Source organism: Diadema setosum, chromosome 8 (genome assembly GCF_964275005.1).
Source record: "Diadema setosum chromosome 8, eeDiaSeto1, whole genome shotgun sequence".
Classification (NCBI taxonomy): Eukaryota; Metazoa; Echinodermata; class Echinoidea; order Diadematoida; family Diadematidae; genus Diadema; species Diadema setosum.
Window position 1 is genome coordinate 11,094,100 of NC_092692.1, and position 9,339 is coordinate 11,103,438.

The window sequence follows — 9,339 nt, forward strand, 5'->3', positions numbered from 1 at the left end:
TTTAAAATTGAGAGTCTATCGAGTAGTAGGTGATTCAAATATTCCTCAGGATAAAACTGTCGACCAATGCTATGTTGCTGGTTTTTCTGAACATCTCGTCTCCTTATGGATACCTCAAAATTTAGACACTGACAGCAAAAACTGCAAAGGAGAAAGGTGTTTGCTATCCGATGAACTTTGTCGTAGAGTATCTAACATCATGTATCGCAGACAAGGCAATAAATGCTATTCAAATGGCCAAAATGAAGATTTTGTTTGGAAGAATGAAAGGATTCAAATTATAGTTTCCTGCCTGATTCTTGGCTTTACCCTTCATGTCCCTTGAACTGTCCAATGTAAACTGACTCTGTAGTGAACTTAACATGATTATATAGTGAGTATAAAAAATCAAACAAACAAAACACAAATCAAATAACCCGATACGAATGGAATAAAGTTACCACGAATGCATCAAGAAAATGACATGAGTGGATTCATTTTTTTTATTTGAAAGAGGCAATTAACAGCAGTATATGTATATAGAACAGTTTTCTCCAAACATGAATGTCACACGAAGCAAAGACAAGCACATGACGTTCAGACCCTCTTGAAGGTATCTCTTCTTGTTTTGATTGTGTAATTTGCTTAATGTAAGAAGGAAGATGAGAGATTAATGACGGCCGCCACAAGAGAAGTGCTGCTGGTGTAAAGTGGTATGGTTTGCAGGAATGGTTGCCGGATGAACCTGAATCCTCAGCCCAGGAGGAGAGGATTGGGAAAATATCAGTTTGCCATCAGGCCATCAGGAGCAGTGGCAACGCTTGGAAAGCTGATGGAGGTAGCGACCAAAATGCAGCGATGGAGGATAAAGGGAGAAGGACTGAAGAGTGAGAGGAAAGAGTTTTAGATAAATTACATGTCACCGTGCATCACAAAGCCAACAAAAAGTCACATGTCCCTATTTTACACGACCTGTCGTGGACTTCAAAAAAAACAAAAAACAAAAAAAACCAACAACTGGTGAAATAGGTGAATGTGGTCAATCTGAAGTCTAACAATATTTTCTGGAAGAGCAATTCTTCTTCTACATACTTTTATTGACAAGTTTGAAATCACGACTGGAAATTGTGAATTTTGCAGTTTTTCTACAATGCTTTTTTTTTTGTAGAGTGGGTAGTGTGATTGGGCATGTTTTTCTGGATTTTTGAGAAGATGCTGCTACTGCTTTGGAATTTAGTATCAGTCATGAATAAACTGTACTTTTACAGCCGACACAATTTCTGACTACTCTGACAATCCCTTCACTGTGGTTACCATGGAGTCTTACACCTTTTTTTTTAATTTTGTTTTTTGTCCCATGAATTGCACAGAGTATAAAGCGCTTGAATAAATCCTTAATTTGAAAGGCTTTTTTCTCAGTGAACACTTTTCTAGAGTTTGTAAATTATTTCCATTATTAAGATAGATTGGGAAACTTCATTTGTATTGAGTTATACATCATTTTAAAGCTTTGTAGAGTCTGCTCTTTCAGGATCTGTCCTTGACTAAAAACTCACGTCTGACGTCTGGTGACTTTTTGGTGTTTTTTTGTGATGCAGAGTCACATAATTATGCTTATATAATAAAATAATCACTATGAGGTTTATACTCACAGACAAAAAGATGCGATGGTACAAATACAGCGGATGAAATTTCTAAAGGTAGATCGCCGTCTACTGGGAGCTGGTTATCAAGAACTGCGTAGAACGGGTGACTGAATTGACTGCACCACACCTTGTTAAATGAAAAATCCCCAAGCGTCGCTTCGAACCGCAAATCGAGATACCGACCCAGCGCGCATGAGTAGAAAACGACTGAAATGTTTTCGGGTATCCAACAGCAACGCGACAGAATTAGTCTTAACAATGTATGGCCTGGAAACTATCATACACAAAAATATCACTATTTCTCTTCCTTAAAAAGATATTCCACTTCATATTCCAGCTGAATGTCGAAAGTTAATCAACTCATTGATGAAAGTTCCATCAAAATCGTATCGTACATAGACAACAAGTAGTTTTAGATTATTGTTTTTTTTTTTGTAAAAGCTATCACACACTTTTTCGAAGTAGTGGTATTAGTTGAATTAACATAACATTTATGCAAATTAGATGCAATAATAGATGATGTCGTTGTCTCACAAGTCAAAACCTAACCTGCTGACGTGATTATTAAAGGCATTCCTCAATGAATATATATATATGTATATTTTTCCTGAAAGGGGAAAAAGCAGACTACAGCTGTATCCAATATTGTTACCGTGCTGTAATTGTGATTTTTTAAAAGAAAGAGGTTGGAGTTACCAACGTTCTTATTCTTTATTTGCCAAACCAGTGAAAAAGTTAATGTTAATGTTAAAGTTTAATGTGGTAATGTGGTAATATAATGGTCTTGTTATCTCATCTTAAGTGTGTTGATGTGAAATATCAAATCACCGTTTGATATAGACCTGGCTCTCTCTACTTTTCCTATCTGCACTGTGAACATCATTCCTTTGTATTTTTCAAGGTAATATCATGCACCTTTGTCTTTTTATAGCATTCTTCTTTTTTTTAACCCTATACATGAAATTTCAATTGGCGGGAGTGCACCAACAATCCATTCATTAGGATCGAAGCATGTCATTTAGTCTGCACGCCCATCTATTCAAGTATAAAGGTTGATTAAGCTGTTAAGTACGACATGCAGCCTAAAGACCCTGGTACACAATACACACACACACACACACACACACACACACACACACAACCACAAACATACACACGAACCAACTACAACGCGCCAACAAGAACAGGTGAGCTTGTATGCTGTAGGGTTTCCAAATTAGGCAGTCTGTCGACTATAATATCAGCTCGTCCACCAGTGTCTATACCCGTCATTACCATTGATTTTTTAGCCAATCCTTGGATGACGACGATGATGATCTATGTGTATGTCTTTCTTCCATGAATTTCTTATTTCATAATGGATTTCATCATGGAAATTCAGGGAACAATCAAACAGCAGAAACATGGTCCAACACACATACATACATACACACATACACACACACACACGCACACACATGCGCAGATCAATACCCTACTCATCCTTGGATGACGACGATGATGATCTGTGTGTATTTCTTTTTCCCGTGATTTGTTATCCCCTGTTGAATAATTTCATCGTGGAAATTCAGGGAACAATCAATCAGCAAAAACAAGGGTCTGTATACACACATACACACACACACACACACACACACACACACACACCCTCACAGACATACACACACACACACAGCGGGTAAAATCAATACGGTACTCGTTTCTATCAGTGAATGTATTCACTGACTTATTTCCATCGTTACGAGGTATACAGGAAAAAACAAAACAAAACAAAACCCAAGGCCTTGATGCAGAGATGTACCCTTCAGGGCCTCACCTTTAGGCTTTTTACTTTATGAAGGAAAGCTCCATCGAAAGCCTTTTTTTTTTCAGACATGTTCCGATGCATCACGTTTAATGGGGGCACTGTTGTATAGTGGACGAGTCTCCGGGCTTTGAAACGGAGTGTCCGAGTTCCAGTCCTGCTAAGAGCTTAAAGGATCTATCTCATTGACTGAGACGTCTCGCTGCTGCCATGGCTACCGCAACTGAGTAGCCGCGACTCGTATGGCTCGAAAGACGAAAGAAAAAAAAACAAAACAAAAAAACAAAACAAAACAAAAAGCAAAATTGCTGCGCTCTCAGCAAGTAGGCGACTCCAGGGCGACTTCCGAGATACATCCAATCAAGATGACTACTTATTCGCCCGGAAGTCATGGGGACGTCGCCACGAAGTCGCTCGTTTACGTCGTCAATGGACTTCCGCAATGTTGCAGGAACGTCTCGGAGACATCGCGGGCAAACTTGAAAAGAAAAAAACAAAACAACACAAATGAACACTTTCGATTCTCTCGCGACTCCCTGGAGACCAGGCTAGTCTCCAAGAGACGTCGTGGAGATCGACGTCTCCGCAACCATTCTGCGACCAGCGAGGTTCGAGTCGCCACCAGGTCACTACCTATAAATGTACTTCGTTTATAGTCCCCCAAAGACGATAAAAGACACGAGACATAGCCAACCTTTCGGGGACTCACTGAATGACCGTGTTCTAGGAATTACCGACATTTAAAAGATCAAATACTTCCTAAAATGATTGCGGTTTTTTTATATATATTTTTGTATGTTTGTTTGTTTGACTGCATTTGTTGGCATGTGCATTTTTCATGAGTTTACGATTACCTGTCACTATTTGCAAAGTAGAAACAACAACCATCTATTCCCCGGAATATGATTCCTTCTTCAACAAAATCTCGTCAGCACTTCCACATGTCAGTCTGTATAGGGAGGATAATGTGATCCGGCAGACAGAAAGCAAGGCGATGATAGTTTTCATACCAGGCTTATTCTAACAGCATGTTGAATGATTTATGACGAGTTTTCTTGCAAAAGGGTCTAAATCCACTTCAATTATATAATTCCTAGAAAATAAAGGTTTATTCATTCATTCATTCATTCATTCATTCATTCATTCATTCATTCATTCACTTGGCCATTCATTCCTTTGGGATTTGTGTTTTTGTTTAGTTTCACACAATTCTGTGTTTCCATTCAATAACCTCTTTTATCATGTATAGGAGTCATCATCATAATGGCAAAAAAAAATCCTCCAGATGTTTTAAATTTTGTATCATTTTTTATGAAGGACCTTATACATGAAAAAAGTCTTGAATGGCAATTATTAGAGCTATACACATTTTAAAAGGGTTATAATGAGCACGAGAAGCGCCTCTCTCAGTTTGATATGACATAAACTGTGGCCCTTCCATTTCTTGATATTTAATGTCTAAATGGATAATCTCCACCATTCTTGATCCTCTCCAATTCCAAAGCCAATCTTTGTCATCACGTTTGCTATCAGGAGGCCATGTATCTCTTGTGTTGTTCTTTATTTGCATGTTTGTTTATTAATTTTGTTTATTTGTTTTGAAAAGGATAAATATCGTCCGGTCTCATGTTTGGATGGAAGAATCAATCTGGAAACACCTTTTCCTTATGTGCAGGTCTTATATCCTAACCCCTTAAACAGACAGACAGACCGACACACACACACACACACACATACACACACACACACAAACACACACACACACTACTTGCAGCTGTAATAGCTTATCCATAATTAGCGTTACCATAATCATAAAAAAGAGGCATGAATAGCAGTTAGAGCTGCAGATAATTTTCATCGATAATGGTTGAACGGCGCTCAGTTTGACGGCTAAAAATAATGATGAAAATAATAAAACGTCACGTGATCATCGTATAGTGCAATTACACAAGTGACCTGAGGCACTGAAGCTGGAAAAGAAAAAAAGATGCCAATAATAGCTCTATTCAAAAAGGAATCAATTTCCTTTCGAAGGCTTTACTTGGACTGCAAATGGAATAGGGAGAGCCGCAAATGATATTGTGATAGTATTTTGCGAAGCTACAGGTGCTTTGTTACTGGTGGTTTTTTTTTTTTTTTTCGTTTGATAATCACGATAAACTTTAATACATCATGGCTTGAATTACATACCAAAATTGTATGTGTGGTTTCTGTTTTCTTCTTCTTTATTTTGGACATGGACAGAGTAAAACAAAGAAGACCAGATATAAGCAATATTTACTATGCGTTGTAAACATTTTTCTTTTGGCCAGTCACAACCATTTCCTATTGCCACTGTGGCTGTTTCTCTGCCTACACCGTCTAATGTCGATGTCTGCATAACACATTAGAATACCTGCTGTAAAGGGTCAAGGAAATATTATGTACAATCCCCTATGTATGCTTGTTATGACGTTGTGAAGAGAATATATATATATATATATATATATATATATATATATATATATATATATATATATATATATTATATACAACAAAGTGAGTACACCATAATCATGTAATATTTGCATGGAAACATGGTTAAATCTGGAGTTTTATGGTCAACAGCACTGGTCATAATTTTCATTAGCACACACACACACAAAAAAAAAAAAACATGTTGATATGACATGGCACTGCCTTATAATGCCCCTCTGCATTCTTTTATCTGTGTTTCACTCCTGTTTGATGACTTCTTGGAGTGGTCAGGGTTTGACTCACTTTAATTCTTGTATTCCTCTGTGGATTACTACTGGTGTGACTAGTGTGGTCAGGAGAAATCATCGAACATGCAACTGACTCCCTTGCTAACTTTTCAGAAAAGCAGTTACATGCATGGAACATAAACTCAAGGTCACTACCATGTAATATCAACATGTTTTTCATGCTAAGGAAAATTATGGCAAATGCTGGGACCATAAAACTCCAGATTTGATCATATTTCAATGCAAATATTACACATGGTGTACTCACTTTTGTTGCCACTATTTTCATGAAATATGCATAATATTTCATAATCAAGGTTATGAATACTAGTTTTTGCCTCAATCACGCCAGGTCCTTTTTACAATCTCTGTGAGACTTGTTATTTAAAATCAACAACTTGAAGAATTACATTCGAATTTTCAAATGCTCATGTGGGGTGTACTCACTTCTGTTGGATACTATATATATGTATGTATGTATATATTATATATATATATATATATATATATATATATATATATATATATATATATATATATATATATATATATTATATATATGGATGTCTATAACAATGGTACATAATTATCTGCATGTTTCAGCCGTTGCACCATGCACCCATCTATACCACACGGGGAGTATAACGCAGCTGTAAGAGTCATTATAGATAGCTGATGGCATAGTCAAATCCAGTGTAATATCATAATGACTTGAAGAAAAAAAAAAGTAGTGAAATTAACCTGAGTAGCAGTATAGACACCATACTAAAGGCCAGATCAATTACTAAAAGCTGATTGGCATCGCGCGCTAATTTACTAATTGTATTCATCTACATTAGTCGACATACACTCGAGGTTGCTTTCGGTATATGCAGACTGTAATTTATATGTTTTGTGGTATTAAAGGGACATGGGTGGTAAGTCTCAAACGTGACCTGTACAGGTACTGCTCCCTCCCAGCTGGCTGCTGAATATGACAAATTATTGAATTAATCAGTCCCGTGGCCTATGAAAAATTTCTGCTTCGGATAATTCACTTCCTATTGTGAATGAGTATATTTATGCACTGCCAATAGTTATCTGCTTTGCTGTTATCGTGACTATGTTGCCGTTGGCAACATGGTAGGTCATCAGTCAATCGAAAATGATAGAATGTGACAGAACACCATTATCTCGTGTTGGCCAGAAGGGATGTCTGACAATGAGGTCTCGATACTATAATAAAAATGAAATGGCTCTTTAAATTGAAATAATGATCTTGATCATGGTGATGATAATAACGTTGATAATGAAAATAATAATAATAATAATAACCGTAGAAGGCACCTTTTCTAGAAGAAAAAACTGTATGGAATGAAATATCATGTAATTTTACCTCATGAGTGAATGAATTAAAAAAAAAAAAAAAAACATCTCCTCCATCCTCTCTCCCCTGTCCCTGTCTGTTTGTCTGTCTGTCTGTCTATCTACCGACATAATATAATATATTTATATGTGTGGATTATCATGTGTTTTTGTGTTTGTGTGTGCGTGAGTTTGTGTGTGTTTGTGTGTACGAATAAGATGAATAAATACATGTACCCCTATCAAAAACGTAACAATTATATCTCCCCGTAATAATTGCAACTTTCCCATTTTTGTCCTTCTATCCTGATTCTCGGCCCATCGTTCTTAAGAAATTCATAAGTTCTTAAGAAGACAGAAGAAACACTATTCTATGCTTCATTACCTCTTTAGGTACTGGGTTCTCCTGTTTCTAAGTTACTACGTCATAAAGAATCATTGCTTGTTCTTCCGGTCATGATCTTCCTGTCCCAGCAAAAGTCATCGAGTTCTAGCTTTCATGACACGGAGACGAACATACATACATACATACTGTGCATACGTGCAGATGCTTAGTGAAGAGTTTGATTGAAAAACAAGCTGACTCCATTCTTGGTGATTTCAGATACTAATTTGTGTTTGTAGCTATTGATTAACAAACTGTTAATCATATAACTTCAAGTTTTGGTAATGGCGAAAGTCATGATTGTCATGATTGACTAATTTATATGCATTTATCTCATTATTATTAAAGTCAATATCACAATATTCTCAAGCTTCATTAGTGAGTCCATCAAATTCAATCACATATCCACGCCATGATAAACAACAATATCGACAAAATCAGTTCTCTTTAGAACTAATATAACCATATACACGTCACACACCGAACAATCAGATAAAAAAACTAATATTTCACGCCCCAAAGTCTTTGTAACAGAGAATAACCTCACATCGCAGCGGCAAATTTTCCACCCCAAGTCGATATTCCCTTATACGTAAAGAAATAATTTTAATGATATTAATAGCAGAAAACATATGAGAGTATAAGTTTCAAGTGATCTCCAAAGGCGCTCAAAGCTTGCAGTCCCAGCCACTCAACTACACGTTATCTGGAAGTTGCAACTGGCATCACAATGATAATATCATTATTCGAATTTCAGATAATAGTAAAGTGTCGAATATCTTGTATTTCCTGTAGAAAGGTCTATATGGTGTTCATTGTGTCCCTCTCTTTTTTTCTGATGTTTTCTGTAACATCCATGGTAGCTGGGTGTGATTTATTGTTAATGTAGACGTTTAGCGCTATCTTTATTACTTTTAGTACTTTTTTGAGGCGACGTAGCATAATTATCTGGCAACACACTTGCCACAACATGTCATTTTTCTTGACAAGCAGTACGTTTTATTAGACTGATATTTGCATTGCATGTCGTTCTTTGTTTGAAACAATTCGCAGTCCCGTACACAACACCGGACATGTGTATACTTCTACAGTCTACAAGCATTCGCTGCTTCCGTTCGTACCCATGCTTTTTCATGACCATGACACAATATGCTTAACGTGCTTTATAAATTGGTTCCATTTGATTCAAAGTGCAGTGCCCTCATCTGATCATTCAAGGCAGACTACTGTAGAAATGCTACACACAACCGTTATTTTAATATCATGTCTCTTTTAGTCGTATGGTGTATGTAAACAGATAAAATGCGTATGACCTCGGGCTATGTTAATGGTTATTACACCTCACGAGTGTCCTATATAATGATTCCCCCTTTCAGCTGTCCCTTTTTCTAATTATACTGTGTACATTATCAATAATACTAAGAACAACACGTGATT